The sequence below is a fragment of the Diaphorina citri genome, unplaced genomic scaffold (assembly GCF_000475195.1).
Source record: "Diaphorina citri unplaced genomic scaffold, Diaci psyllid genome assembly version 1.1 scaffold977, whole genome shotgun sequence".
NCBI classification, from domain to species: domain Eukaryota; kingdom Metazoa; phylum Arthropoda; class Insecta; order Hemiptera; family Psyllidae; genus Diaphorina; species Diaphorina citri.
In genome coordinates this window covers 32,989-48,221 of record NW_007378408.1, presented here as the reverse complement: position 1 = coordinate 48,221, position 15,233 = coordinate 32,989, and the positions used below count along the sequence as shown (strand labels likewise).

General features: G+C 38.6%; 1 non-coding gene across 1 annotated transcript; it reads left to right on the top strand.

The window, feature by feature from the left end:
• Positions 1 to 8,249: 8,249 nt before the first annotated feature.
• On the top strand, positions 8,250 to 8,322 carry Trnat-ugu. The gene has a single exon. It is a non-coding gene; the product is annotated as a tRNA-Thr (tRNA).
• The last annotated feature ends 6,911 nt before the right edge of the window (positions 8,323 to 15,233 follow it).

Below are 15,233 nucleotides of genomic sequence, written 5' to 3'. Positions count from 1 at the left end.
AAGAAAGAAAACATGTGGTGTGAACATCACACGACTTTCCTTATCCTATTGAATGATGCTTATTTGAGTGTTCTTTTACCCTAACTTTTACAATATCTCTAACCGTTTTGTCGCTATAGCTGAAAACCGCCAAAAAACGGTCGAAATCTGTCAAAAGCGGTCAAAATACCGCCAAGCGCAGCAACCATCTCAAACAAACGTTTTGTGTTGCATCCTTGTCACATTAGTGAACCACATACCAAATTTCAAGTTTCTAGCTTATACCGTTCCCGAGATATTGTTAAATTACACCAAAAACCGCCAAAAAGCGGTAAAATGCCGCCAACCGTAGCACCGGTCTTAACCAAAAGTTTCGTGTCGCATCCTTGTCACATTTGAAAGATACATACCAAATTTCAAGTCTCTAGTCAATACCGTTCTCGAGATATTTTGTTTACAGACAGACAGACACACACACGGACCAATGGCTGAAACTTCGGATTTAGGCTCTAGGGATAAGGATTTTTACTTTCCTTCCTATAGGATAAGGAAAGTAAAAATCGGAGAAAAAATGTTCCATTGACACCCTCAACCCTCACCCTTCTAAAAATTGTCCCTATTTATACTTACTCATCTCTTACGTACATCACCTTGAAACCGTCTCTATAAATAAACAATATTTATCTATAAATAAGTAAACAACACTTTAAGGGAAAAGAAAATGGGGGAAAATAAATGCATTTTCGATCCATTTTTTCTCTCACATGCATGTTTTCCCTCGGGGGAGAGAGGGATTTCATAAGGGGAATCCCGTGGGACGAAAAACTTGAGGGAAAAATGATGTTTACTGCCGAGGTAGACGGAAATATGGGCAATAGATTTAGATTTTCCTGAAAGCCTCATCAATTATGGTTTAATAGTTAAACAGATAAGGTGTATGACGTTAATAAAAACGAGATACTTATCTTAATAAATAATTATTTATGATAATAGGTAATGAAAATATATGCCGCGTTATCTTTAAGTTAGATGTTTAGGTAAAGATACTTGTATTAAAATTATTATTTATTGTATTTTCAGAAACCGCAACCCACAGATTGCCTAAGGGGGGGGGCAGAGCGGATAGATAGGGAGGGGCGGAAGAGAGAGAGAGAGAGAGAGAAGGCGGGAGAGGAACTAAAAGTAAATGTGCTTTTTCAGTAATATTGTTTTCTTCATATTCAAAAGATTAATGACTTGGAATTTTACGGAGAACTCATTTAGAATTACACACCAACATTCAGATGATAGGTATTAAAGACTATTGATATTGTAATCACTAATCATAATCATTATTCAGATAACCACATAAATAGTAGAAGCCTACTGCTGGAGTAAAGGGACTTTTCAGTCCTATGCGAGCAGTATAAATAAGCACTATTATTATTATTATTATCATTATTTATGTTTCCCCATAATAATTCCATGACTATAATAGGCATTATAGGTACCCTAATACCTTCTCCTTCTTCTACTCTCTTTTTCTCTCTTCCTTCTACTAGGCAGATAATAATGTGAAGAAGGTATCTATTCTACTTCTTCCACTAAATAGATAATAAGGTGGTAGATAGGTACATTAGGTAAGATATACCATGAAGATAGGAAGGTAGTATGTAGAGTGTGCTGGGAATGTAATAAATACGTGAATAGGCAATAAAAACACAGGGAGGGAGAAGGTTAGGGGAGATGAAACAGAGGTAGGGAGAAGATAGGTCTAGTAGGGTTAGGTAGGGAGCAAAATGAAAGGTAGGAAAAGGGAGTGAAGTAGGTAGGTAGGGTGAAAAGGGGAAAGAAGTGAAGGTAGTGATGGAAGTTTTTCTTCTTTTTCTTCTTCTTCTTCTTCTTTTAATAACAAGATTGGTTTTGGTTTTATTGAGGAGTGTGGGTGTTTGGTTTTATTGAGGAGTGTGGGTGTTTGGTTTTATTGAGGAGTTAAAATACAGGGTGTTCTGTTCATCAAATTCATCAGGTATCTACCTACCTACTTAGGTGGTTAGCATCAGATGTTGGCGTCAGTCAGAAAAAGGGCGCTAACAGGGCCCCAGTTACAGTCCCTCTATCAAAAAAGAACACATCTAGATCCAGGCTTCAGCAAGCTGACAAAGCTCTCTGTCGTTCTGAGAATCACAGAACTTGCATCATATCAAAGCCGACAAAGTCGTTCTGTTAAGTTCAGAGAATGGCAGGTTTGACAAAGCTCTACAATCTTGCGATAACATATTGACAAGTTACAAGGAAAGCTGAAAACTGACTTTAAACTGACGGGCTATGAAAAGGCGAAGTCAAGAGACTGTGGAAAACTGTTCTGCATGCTTTTGTGTCAAATGGAAAGGGGGATATTGGAAAATAACAGTGGAAATGAGGAAAAAATGGTGGATAAGCGGATAACTATAGCATTGTTTGGTAAAATAATGATCCCAACAAACCTTGTTCCTCAGAACAACTTTGGTCTTGGTCTTGAGATTTGCCAGCCTAGTTAGCTTGGAGGGTAGTGCGTCTGGCGTCTGCCTTGTGAGCGCTGGGTCGCGGTTTCGATCACCACCCTGGACGGATTTTATCCCAAACAGAAAAGGTTCGTTCTCGGAACGGATGCCCGCATGGCTTTCTCCTCTCCTGTCTTCCTTCTTCGCTTTCGGGACGATAAGAGCTTGGCAGTAACAGTTCCCTCTATCAAACCTGTTGAGAAAAACCTGTGTAACTAACAAGCTAACTAAATAATTGTTCGATCTTGAGTTTGTTCAATGGCTTCAGTGTTTCAAGCATTTTAGTCAAAGCCTCCCAAGGACGTATTTCGACGTTTCTCTTATCTCTCAACACGTCATTGTCATGTTCAAGAAAGCCTTGAAGTCTGCTATCATCATTATTTATGCCATCTATCACCAAATTTATCTCTCCCCTGTAGGCTTTCTCTTGTAGGCACTACGCACTACTCATGTGTTGCTGTCAATCTGTCTGTAATCTGTATCATCATTATTTTATCCCCCTCCCTGGTAGCCGAATTCAGCTTGCTTGTCTTTAACTTATCCCAAGTATCTTCCACATAGGGATTTTTTTGTTTTATCCGTCTCTCTCCCCCCCTTCTCTCTTTCTCCTCCTCTTCCTCATTCTCCTCCGGTTCATTTTCTCCTCCCCTTCCTTCTATTCCACCTTCTCTTCCTTTTCTTCTTGTTATCCTTTCTATGTTCTCTTCAAAAACTCCTTCTCTTCTTCCTCTTCCTCCTAATCTTTCTTCTCCTAGTCTTCGTTTACCTCCTCCTCCTCCTTTTCGTTTTCTTCTTCTCCTCCTCCTTTTCTTCTTCATCCTCCTTCAACTCTCTGTTTCCTTTGTATCTTCCCAAAACCTTTGTTTTACTTTTCAGCTTGCTCTCTCCCTTTTTTCTCTCATCTGTCATCTCCTCCTCCTTTTCTTCTTCTTCTCCTCTTCCTTCTTTTCTTCTTCTCCTCTTCCTCTTCCTTCTTGATATCTTTCCTCCCTATCGCTTTCCATCTTCTCCTCAAAGGCTTTGTTTTCCTTCTTAGCTTGTCGGTCTATCTGATTGTTTTTCCCATTAATTACCAAAATGAACACATCGCCTCTCGGAGCTGTCAATCGGTGGGCCTTGATCCGAGCCTTTGCAAGAGCCTAAATGAATTAACCCGAGGAATGAGTGGGTAGGAGGAGAAAGAGGAGGAGGAGAAGAAGGGATACGTGGTAGTGACAGAAGAAGGAGATTTAGTGGAGGAGAGGAGGAAGGAGGAGAAGGAGAAGGAAGAGTTGGATGAAGAGAACGAGGGTAGAAAGAATAGGATAAGGTTATGGAGAAGGAAGACAAGAAGGAGGAGGAGGAGGAGAAGAAGAAGAACAACAAGAACAAGGAGAAGAACAAGAAGAAAGCCAAAGGTGAAAATGATCATGGTCTTTATCAACAGAAGAAAACCTTTCCTGAGAAACTTACTCTTCATTGGCACTTCAATCACTCTTCATTCTGCTGCCCACACTGCGGACATACATCAAGTACATGTTTGAGTTTAGACAGAAAGCTTTAAAAATCAGGTAAACAACGGTCAAAGGCCAAAAACATGAAAGTTAGAGAACAATAAGCAGTGGCGGATGGTAAACTTGGTAACTTTTCATAACCTTGGCAACCTCCGTGGCTGAGTGGGTATTACACTTGGTTTGCAAGTCGGAGGTCTCGAGTTGTGTCAAAGGCGGGGTCGAAGTTTTTTCGGCTCTCTGCTTGGAGTTTAGGGCTCTCAGCAAATATTTGAATACTAATTAGGAATTCTCATTGGTTTGATTTGAATGATTCTCCACTTTTAGAATGGTCCAATTCAAAATTACGTCCCTCAATTCCTTAATTAGATATTTGAGGGTTTATAATATTCTTTACCATCATTTGTCTTTTTGGCTCTTTTTTTTTAATCCCTAGACCACCAAAATTCTTCCCTACACCACTGACAAGGTCAGGAAATTTATTCTCACCAGCTTTGTTTCAAATGAATGAACGTAACTCAGTAATAACATGACTAGCGATTAATTTCTTCAGGAAGGTACAGGTTAGCGTTTTAATGTTTTTGTTTTTATTACGACCTTATTTGCCGGTAATCATTGGTAATTTATTTGCTGTAATCATTTTGTGTTCGTGATAATGTTGTTCGGGTTATTACTTATTACTAGCACTTACCTTCTGGGTGTTGGTACGGATGCTTTTGAAGGCTTCTTCTTCTATTTTATTTTCAGTCTTGTCTCGTCCATTAGGTACTTTCACCCTATTTTTCATATACATATTATTATTATTATTATTATTATTATTATTATTATTATTATTATTATTATTATTTTCGTGTTTCTCATCCTGTTGTTGTTGTTGTTGTTGTTGTTGTTGTTGTTGTTGTTGTTATGTCGAGCATTGTTTGTACAGTGCATAATGTCAGCATTTATGTTTGGCTTTGTAAAAAGGATTTTGTGAAATGTGCTTCCTATTTTCATAATAGATACCTATTGTTGTGGGTTCTTTGGTTTTTAACTTGTGCATTTTTTATTTTAGCTCGTCTATGATGTTTGTATGCCTTTCATGGTTTCATGTACTAAGTCATATCTGTATGCCCATCTGTTTGTTCTTTTCACCACAACTAATTCACGGTTAGTCCGATTTTGTTGAAACTTGGCAAACATGTTCAACCCATAAAGCAGATTTGTTCATTAAATTAGGAACCTAGCAAATGGCCTTGTTGCTAAATTGTATCGAAAATAAATCAATTAGGAACCTGATCACATCTTTTTGGCGCCCCGTGAAGACACTTTCTAATGGGGTCTACAGTTCACTGAACCACTAGAGTGTACCCTTGCTTTTAACTTATCTTTTACTAGCAATCATTTTCTTTTACCCGACTAATAATCCCATCATCTAGGTTAAGAGAGAGAGAGAGAGAAAGTGGGAGAGAGAGACTTTATTGACAGAAAAATAAGGGTAGGGTGGGGTTGAAAGACTTGAAACAGGTATCTCTCTTCTGTATACCTCTTTCTCTCTCTCTCTATTCGGCTGTAAAGACATGAGTCAGATTAAAGGGGAAACTAAAAGTGGGAGTATTGTAAAGAAAGAGAAAGAGAGAAATAGAACGAGAGAGAGAGAGAGAGAGAGAGAGAGAGAGAGAGAGGAGTTGAATGTAAAAAGGAATGCTTTCTATGTCGGTTAAAATTCTCATCTACCCGTCATCTCTCTCTCTCTCTCTCTCTCTCTCTCTCTCTCTCTCCCTTGACTGTTCGAGGTTGGTAATATTCATTAATGAAGCTTGTTGAGAATGTTGTGTACTCACTATTATTATTAATAGCTGTTAATAAAGTCATAATGACCTAATCATCTAATGTCTCTAATGAATGACACAAGCTATTTCCGAGAAACTATATGTATAGTTATGTACATACATCGCTTATGTACCTACATAGATTCTTTTACATAAGGCCAGCCTAGTTAGCTTGGTTGGTAGCGCGTCTGCCTTGGAAGCGCTAGGCCGCGGGTTCGATTCCCGCCCGGGGCGGATTTTATCCTGAAGGAATAAGGTTCGTTCTCGGAACCGCTGGCTTTTTCCTATCTGTCTTCCTTCTGTCTTCGATTTCGGGACGATAAAACCCTAGTAGTTACAGTTCCCTCTATTAAACCTCTTTAAAAAAATAAAAGTAAAAAATCTTTTACATAAATACATAATTATTATGTCTCTATAGTTTTTATGTGCGTATGTGTCCGAAAAAAACACAAAAAATCCGAACTATAGGTTACACTGATTAAAATTTGCGAAAAAATAGCTATTTAATTGATAACGAGATATTTCGTTTATTCTGTACTAAAGGCAGTAAAGGCTCCAATATTGTATTTTGTATCTTTTTCTAATGTCTCTATCTCTCTTATAATGTTTTCATATGAAATACATTATAAGATGTTTATGTTATTTGAAATACATTATGTTTATGTTTATTTTCCGACGCCAAGAATATCGATAGTGTAGATTGTGGGGATGTGGGGGTATATTAGAATATTTTCTTCATATGTGCCGGCCAGCCAACGAATAAAAATCCCGGAAACTCCCTTCTTTCCTTTCCTTTTCTTTTTCTTCTCCTCTTTTCCCCTTCTTCTTCTTCTTCTTCATCGTCGTATTCTTCTTTTTTTTCTTCGTTTTCTTTTAATATTTCTTTTTCTTCGTCTTTTTCTTCGGAATAGACTTTTCTCTGCGAAATAACCATCATCATATCTTTCTCCTTATCTCTATAAATATTAGGGGTACCAAATTTTAAAAAAAAGAAGAAGAAGCATTTTTTAGTGTGGACGTGTTAGTGTGCTTTTAAGCACCCATTTCCCTATTTTTCTTCTCATTTAGACGCGTGGACTTTGCGCTTTGCATTTTTTTAGCTCAGCAATTTTACGCGCCATTTACGATGATTTCTACCTCCCCCCCTCCTTTTTCTCCATCTCGATTTACACCTGAATTTATAATTTATCTTTCCACTGTTTTACATTCTATTATTTTAGAGGTAGGTAGGTAGGTAGGTACAGAGGGAGGTGCATCACAGGTAGGTAGGTACCTACCTATTTTTTTTTATTTCAGTCAGTTTACCAGCATAAATTTCGTTTTGAGAAGAATCATGTACCTACTAGATATGTACGTAGGTAGCTTAGGTACGTAGGGTACCCCCTTTTTTTGCATTTTGCTTTGTGAGAAAAGACCCAAAAAGAAGCATAAATTTACACAATTGGGTCAAATTTTCATTGAGAGATATCATTACTTTCTGTTCGTCCGTCTATCTGCAAGTTCTTTTAATGATGTATCTACTCGTACAGATCTACACTACAGTAGACTAATGCTTGAACGCAGGCCCGCATCCAGGATTTTAGTGAGGGGGGCCGAAGAGTCCAAGCAGTTATGTATGGGGGGGGGGTGTATGTTCTAAATTTTTGGAGTCGGCTCTAGAATAAAGGAGCAAAAAAGCCCGAAAGGGGCCTGCCCCCTAAATACGGCCTTGGTTGAACGACATCCACTGGAACCCACATGAAGAAGGTATTATCTTTTAATTTCAGGCATATTTTTACGTAATCTCAGCCTCTCAGGGAAGATACCTAGCTAGGTAATTCATTTATTCATTGATGGGCGACAACGTGAACGTTGGTTGCCAAAACTGATGATACTGCAGCTCTGTATGAGTCTCGATCTGCTGCTAGATGTTTGAGTTCTTCATGTGTGCCTAGCCTCAGCCATTCCAGGATATCTTCCAGGATAGCTAGGTAATACCTACGGAAAATTTTCGTTGAAAAAAAAAGAGGAAAAAATAGGCCAAAGGAATTACACCATTAATTCATATTCCTACGATACGGACAACACATGTTACGAATCCTCAGATTCCCACAGATTAAACCACATAGAATGATAGAACTACGGAAAAAAGAGATGAAAATGGAGAAATATAACGAAATAGAACGCACTCACTCAAAAGAGACGTATGGGAAGAAAAGAGTTACAAATGTTGATGATGTAAAATAAAGTGATACAGCGCAGCTTATTTTTATATTATAGAAAAATTGTAACATTATACGAATCGCAGTGCAAGTGGAAAAGCGTCTCAACTCAAAATACACCTGGGTTTACTAAAAACCGCATCAAAATAGCTTTGTTCTTCCATCACTAAGCACTTTTGTCATTTTCTTGCTCCCCCTTTGAATTGTGCCGATGAATTCAATAGTATTAAATCATTTTATTAGCCAGCCTAGTTAGCTTAGTTGGTAGCGCGACTGCCTTGTAAGCACTAGGCCGCGGGTTCGATTCCCGCCCGGGGCGGATTTTATCCTGATGGGATAATGTTCGTTCTCGGAACGGCTGGCTTTCTCCTATCCTGTCTTCCTTCTCTCTCCGATTTCGGGACGATAAGACCCTAGAGTTACAGTTCCCTCTGTCAAACCTCTTAAAAAAAAAAAAAAAAAAAAAAAATAGAGAAGTGGTCAATGTAATCAAATTAAAATGTTCCTTCTGATATTATGTTGTTTCATAGGTACCACCTCCCTCCCAAATAAATGAGGAGGTTCAACAGACCTAAAGCACCGTTCAAACCGGTGGAAAATTGGTATAATACGTCGGTGAAACCGTCATAATAAATTGGTATATTGGTAATACCGGTATAATTTATTGGCTTGAGATGTAAAGGCAGTGTTTTCCGCCCGCCAGTACACTCGACCGTAAAACACCAGCCTTACTCACTTTACACCGCTTTTTCACTAGATCTTAGCCTTTTGCGTACAGAATCAATTTCACCAGAATCGCTCTTACGGTAGGATTCATGTCCCACATGAAACTCAAGCGTTCTTTAAAAAAAAAAAAAAAAAATCATTTTATTTCTTTGATTTGTTCAGGGGATCAGTAATTTGGTACCTATTTTGTTCGATGTCAGTTTTCTTTTAAGAAGTAGGTGCCGACAGATTATTTGAAATTTTTTTCTTTGTTCTGAAAAGTTTTTTGAGTTGAGACACTTTTCCAGTGGCACTGCGATATGATAAATTTGACGAAATATTTGTGGAAAAGGTCGTTGTAAACACACACGAAATTTTCTCCAAACCCAAGAGATAAATATCTTGCGGATAAAAATGTTACATATCTTCTTTTTGAGCTGAGCTGAATTGCAAATTGAAAATAAATAACATGATGAAAGAAGACTTAATAAGTATAGGTATAATATAGGTTAGCGAATAAAAACAATTTGTTTTCTTGGAGTCTTAGACCCAGTAGGCTTTTTTCCCGTATTAGATGTTTCATAGATGGAACTCTGCTAAGGTCTTATCGTCCTGAAAGCGAAGATAGAAGGACAAGGTAGGAGAAAGCCAGCCGTTCCGAGAACGAACCTTGTCGGTTTAAGATGAAATTCGCCCCGGGTAGGAATCGAACCCGTGACCTAGCGCTTACAAGGCGGACGTACCTTCCAAGCTAACTAGGCTGGCCAATGAACTGTTACGTAGACTGTAGAACTCACGCAGGAAATGGCCCATTTTGGCCCGATCAAGACCAAAATCGAGTGAGCTCTGATGTCTTTAGGTGGTAAATATGTATGTTTGTGACCTCATTATGCTTTCCCATAACTAGAAAGCCTAGGAACATGTGTGATAATTTATTAGTACTAGCTATTATTAACGGTGCAGGGATGTCTATTTCCTAACTTCAACCCCTAAGTACAGTAGTTTTCAGTAGTTACCCCCTCCCTCTGAATCTACAGTAGCTGCGGAACTCTGACCTTTATATGGCCGTAGATGAACGCATAAAAAGGTGAAAGTTATGCTGTTAAAAACTTGTCAGCATATTTTCTCTGGACTAATAATAATAATTATGTACCTACCTAGATATGGAATACCGGTACCTATAGATTTAGTGAAAATGGACTTTAAAGTTAGGATACCAGCCTGAAATGTCCCTTGTTAAAGAAATAGCCAATTAGCTCTGAGAAGGGCATCCACTCGTATTATTATTTTTTTTTTGTAGTCAAAACCAATCACCCTAAGGCTGACGAAAAACGAGAGGCTGACGAAAAACGCCGACCCCGTCTGAACATGGGAAATACTGTATCCATATATAGGCGAGGAAGAAGAAGAAGAAGAAGAAGAAGAAGAAGAAGAAGAAGAAAACTTTGTTTTTTTTTTTTTTCTACTGGAGCTCATGGCAACGTTGCAATTCGAACTGACGTGCTTCCCATTGAAATTTGTCAAGTGCAAGGCACTAGGCACTTAGTTTGAACTCTTGACGTTAAATTCATTCATAGCACTGTTAAAAGTACATTTATATCACTGTTAAAAGTACATTTATGTCACTGTTAAAAGTACATTTATGTCACTGTTAAAAGTACATTTATATCACTGTTAAAAGTACATTTATATCACTGTTAAAAGTACATTTATATCACTGTTAAAAGTACATTTTCTCTTCTGTTAAAAGTACATTTATATCACTGTTAAAAGTACATTTATATCACTGTTAAAAGTACATTTATATCACTGTTAAAAGTACATTTATATCACTGTTAAAAGTACATTTATATCACTGTTAAAAGTACATTTATATCACTGTTAAAAGTACATTTATATCACTGTTAAAAGTACATTTATATCACTGTTAAAAGTACATTTATATCACTGTTAAAAGTACATTTTCTCTTCGCTTTTTGTCTGATGATGATGAGTATTGAGAGTGACAAAACATTTTACTGCCTGTTTTTTTTTTTTTTTTTTTTTTTTTTTTTTTTTTTTTTTTTTTTTTTTTTTTTTTTTTTTGCTGCCTGCCGTTTTTATTTACAGATGTTATCAGACGTGAAATGAGAGCACCTCTAAAGTGCTAGTGATTCGCTGAATTGTAGAATTTACTGAAAAAGGGGTCTCTTAGGGGGGGAGGGGGGCACAGAAGCCAATTTGGGTAAAAATCCAATTATCGTTAAATAAGTGTCATCAAAATAGGACAACCGTTCGAGAGACAACAAAATTGGACCAACAGACATGAAGGATAAACTGTGGAACACCCTGAAAATGTTAAACGAAAAAGGCGTCCTGAAAGATCCATACATTTGTGACTTAGCACAGTTCACCTAATAAGCATAGTTCTTTTAATAGTGAGAGTAAATTGGTCGCATCCACTGTTTAACATGTGGGTGAATAGTACATCCACCAATTTGAATGGAAATAGTCAATACATTTACCATTTTGCTGGCAAGATGGTACGTAGTACGTACCTACATATCTACAAAGAGATTTATCAAGTAAATAGATATGTAACTTATTTACACTGAATAAATCTATTACTACTCAAGGAACTATAAATAGCTGAATTCCGTCGCTTCGCTCCGGAATCCCGCTAGTTCATCCCGAGGCATGGCCAAACTTGTGGAAAAGGCATGGCCCCTAACTAACGATTGCACATTACCTAGGAGAACATTAGCTATTTTCCTACACATACGAGATTTACGTTTACCCAAGCTATTGAAATGCATTTTTATGAGATACTAGTTCATCCCGAGGCATGGCCAAACTTGTGGAAAAGGCATGGCCGAACTTGTAGTTATCCTAACTAACGATTGCACATTACCTAGGAGAACATTAGCTATTTTCCTACACATACGAGATTTACGTTTACCCAAGCTATTGAAATGCAAACCATCCTTTATTTTCATGAGATATTGTTCGTATCATTATTTTCTGGATTTATATTCTGAATTTTGACCGAATCAAGGAGGAGGTCTCTGGAGACATTATGTACGGGGGACTAACATTGACTTCATTTATTGTTTTGAAGGTGAGGAGACCATCTTGTGTGTCAGTGTCAGTCTATAAGAGCTATGTGGGTATACAACATGCTTGTAAGAGCCTACACGATTTATTCCTATTGTGTATTGTTTTACTTTGTACATCAGGCAAAGTCCAAGGCGACTTCAAAATAATACCGCAGGTTTGCGTACCAAAAATTACATCTCGCGCTTGATTTTGACGATTTCCTACGGTCCCTAGATGGTCGATGGTCCTATCAAATGGGGTTCATCCATGTGGAGTTATGGAGTTAAACCAACTAAACGACCATCCGTTCTTTCTAAGCATACCTGCAAGTCTAAGTGCAGTTCCCCTTCTTCTTCTTCTTCTTCTTCTTCTTCTTCTTCTTCTTCTAGACGTATAGTACATTTCTTACTTCTCTTCCTTTTTTCCTCTTCCTCTTTCTCCCTCAGATCTCCTTTTCTATTCGTTTTTCTCCAAATTTTCCTTCTCCTTCTTCCTACAGTATTCAGTTCCTCCTTCTCTTTCACCTTCTAAAACTTCACCTCCACTACGGTCAAATCAGTCATCCAGTAAACAAACACACAACAGGTAAAAAAGAAGGAGGCGATGGTGGAGGAACAGAGGAGAAGACGAAGGTGAATGATGAGAGAGTGGAGAAGAAACCTAAGGCGCTGGAGAAGGAAGAAAGGGAGGTGAAAATGGAAGGGAAGGAGATGAAAGAGGAAGAGGAGGACAAGGATGTGGTGGAGAAGAAGAGGAAGAGGTATCTCAGAGTGTCCGGTGGAAAAGATAAAGATTCAAGATGTCAAGTGAGGTAAGGAGGTGAAGGTAAAAGTTTGTACCGATATCAGCAAAGTCAGGCGACGAACTAAGGAGTCCTTATTTACAAACTTATAAGGAGTCACATCACGTCAGTAGAAGTCATGGGGAGTCGAAAAGATGTAGTTCAAAGTTTTCCCACATAATATTGTAGGTAATCTCGTTCATGATTCACGTGACGTGAAAGTAGTGTGACTGTCCTGAACGAAATTGGTGATTCTCATGATTTTTTTTTATTATCTCAGAAAAAACTATGAAAATTAAAAAAAATATTGAGACTATAACGAAGAAAATGCGTTCACTAGATCGTGAGATACAGCTCTCGGAACATGAGAGTCTCAAGCCCGCCGATATCATACCTAGCGACAACACTGTACTCCTGTGATGACGTCATCTACCAATATCGTACGACGCGCTGTGGGCTTATTACCATAGGGATTTGGGTTAGGGGCTCAAATAGATCGAATAGGTACCTATCTACGCATTTTGTTATCACTATTTTTCAATATCAGCTTAGGTACTTATACCTATTTTCAAATTTAGATATTTTCATTCCATTTTTTTTTATCATGCACTTATTCAAGTAGTTACTTTTTCGTACATGTACATTTTTTTTAAGGGGTTTGACAGAGTGAACTGTAACTGCTATGGTCTTATCGTCCCGAATTCGAAGAGAGAAGGAAGACAGGATAGGAGAAAGCCAGCCGTTTCCGAGAACGAACATTATCCCATCAGGATAAAATCCGCCCTGGGCGGGAATCGAACCCGCGGCCTAGCGCTTACAAGGCAGACGCACTACCAACTAAGCTAAGTAGGCTGGCACATTTATTTCGATCGAGAAGAATAATATGAATAGTATGATCTCCACATACCAAACATCCCTGCTCAAAGTTCCGCTTTATGTAAACACTACCTACGTAGGTACCTACCTATATGATAATAATAGTGCTTATTTTTACTGCTCGCATAGGACTGATAAGTCCCTTTACTCCAGCAGTAGGCTACTACTATTATTGTGGTCAAATTCTCAAATTATATTGAGGATAAAATTCCATACCTCGGCTGGGATTGAACCCACGCCCTCCTGTTTACCAGGCGAGCACCTTGACCACTACAGCACCGAGGTAGGTAAATCAGCAAAACTGCTTCCAACGACAAGCAATTCTAGGAATAGAACTTCAGAACTAGAGAAATCATTATAATCATAGCGTTCAGCATTGTTGTTATCGTTTCATGATCTTGTACCCATTCATGAACTTTGGGTAGGTTCTATACGAGCCTGCACACTCTGACTCTATAACTTACCTTGTCGACACGATTGATCGACACCATATAATCTTGTACCCATTCATGAACTATGGAATAACACACGGAGACTGGGTTAAACTTCACGTTTTAGGCCCGGTCCACAAGCTGGCAGACTTCCAAGCTCACAAAACTTGTCTTTCGACAGACTTCCAAGAGAGCTTGTCTTACCGTACGTGTGCACGGTAATTTTGTGCAAAACTATGGAATAACACACGGAGACTGGGTTAAACTTCACGTTTTAGGCCCGGTCCACAAGCTGGCAGACTTATCTTCCAACTCACAAAACTTGTCTTTCGACAGACTTCCAAGAGACAAGCTTGTCTTACCGTACGTGTGCACGGTAATTTTGTGCAGACTTCATGAACCGTGTATCATTGTATCAATCAGGCAAGTGGCCTGGAATACTCGACCAGTAGTTTCCAGGCAGTCTCCACCAGAGGCATCCAGCACAGGAAGATTAGACTTGTCTGTAAGAATAGACAGGGAAATGATGGTGATGAATAACCAGGGAAATGCTAAGATCAGACTCATCTGTTATGTCGGAAAAGAAAAGAAATTTTAACTGTGTTAAGCATACCTAATTTACTGTCACAAATGTGAAACTGAACGGGACGCCGGGACACCCCCTGAAATTCGGGACTGTCCCGGCCAATTCGGGACGTTTGGCAAGCCTATTTAAGAGTACATACGACCACATTGGGGGGTCGGCATCTTCACTAAGAATGGTCTCCGTACGGCCTTTTTTCTCGTGAGTTTCAGTTTTCCTGAAGCTATAGTATTTTAGGTGTTTTCATAAATTGAAGATTTTTAGTAGGTATTTTAGTGTAAGTTTTCTCATAATTAAGGCCCTTAGCTCTGAAGAGAATAACACTACTGAGGAATCTTCCTCAACTCTAAACGAGATTGGTATTCCGCCGCGCGGCATACACAAAGTTCAAATCCGACTGACAATGGAAACAATTTAGTCAGGCACCCATTCCTAGATTTTCTAGTCGGATGGAAATGAAGAAATTAAAGTCAAGCCTTTATGAGTTGGGGGCCGTCTGGTGACAAGGTTAATCTGGTCTCTCACGAGAGAGTAGAAGGATAGCACTCTGCTTGCTTGGAATATTGAAAATGAAATCAAATTTCCTTTCGATTATGAACCTTGTAATTAAGTATGTTTTTTCTCTACCTTATACCTCCATGGTTTTTATAGACATACCTACATATCTCGGTAATAGGAAGTAAAATATACTTAAACAATAAAATAGCCAGCCTAGTTAGCTTAGTTGGTAGTGCGTCTGCCATGTAAGCGCTAGGCCGCGGGTGCGATTCCCGCCCGGG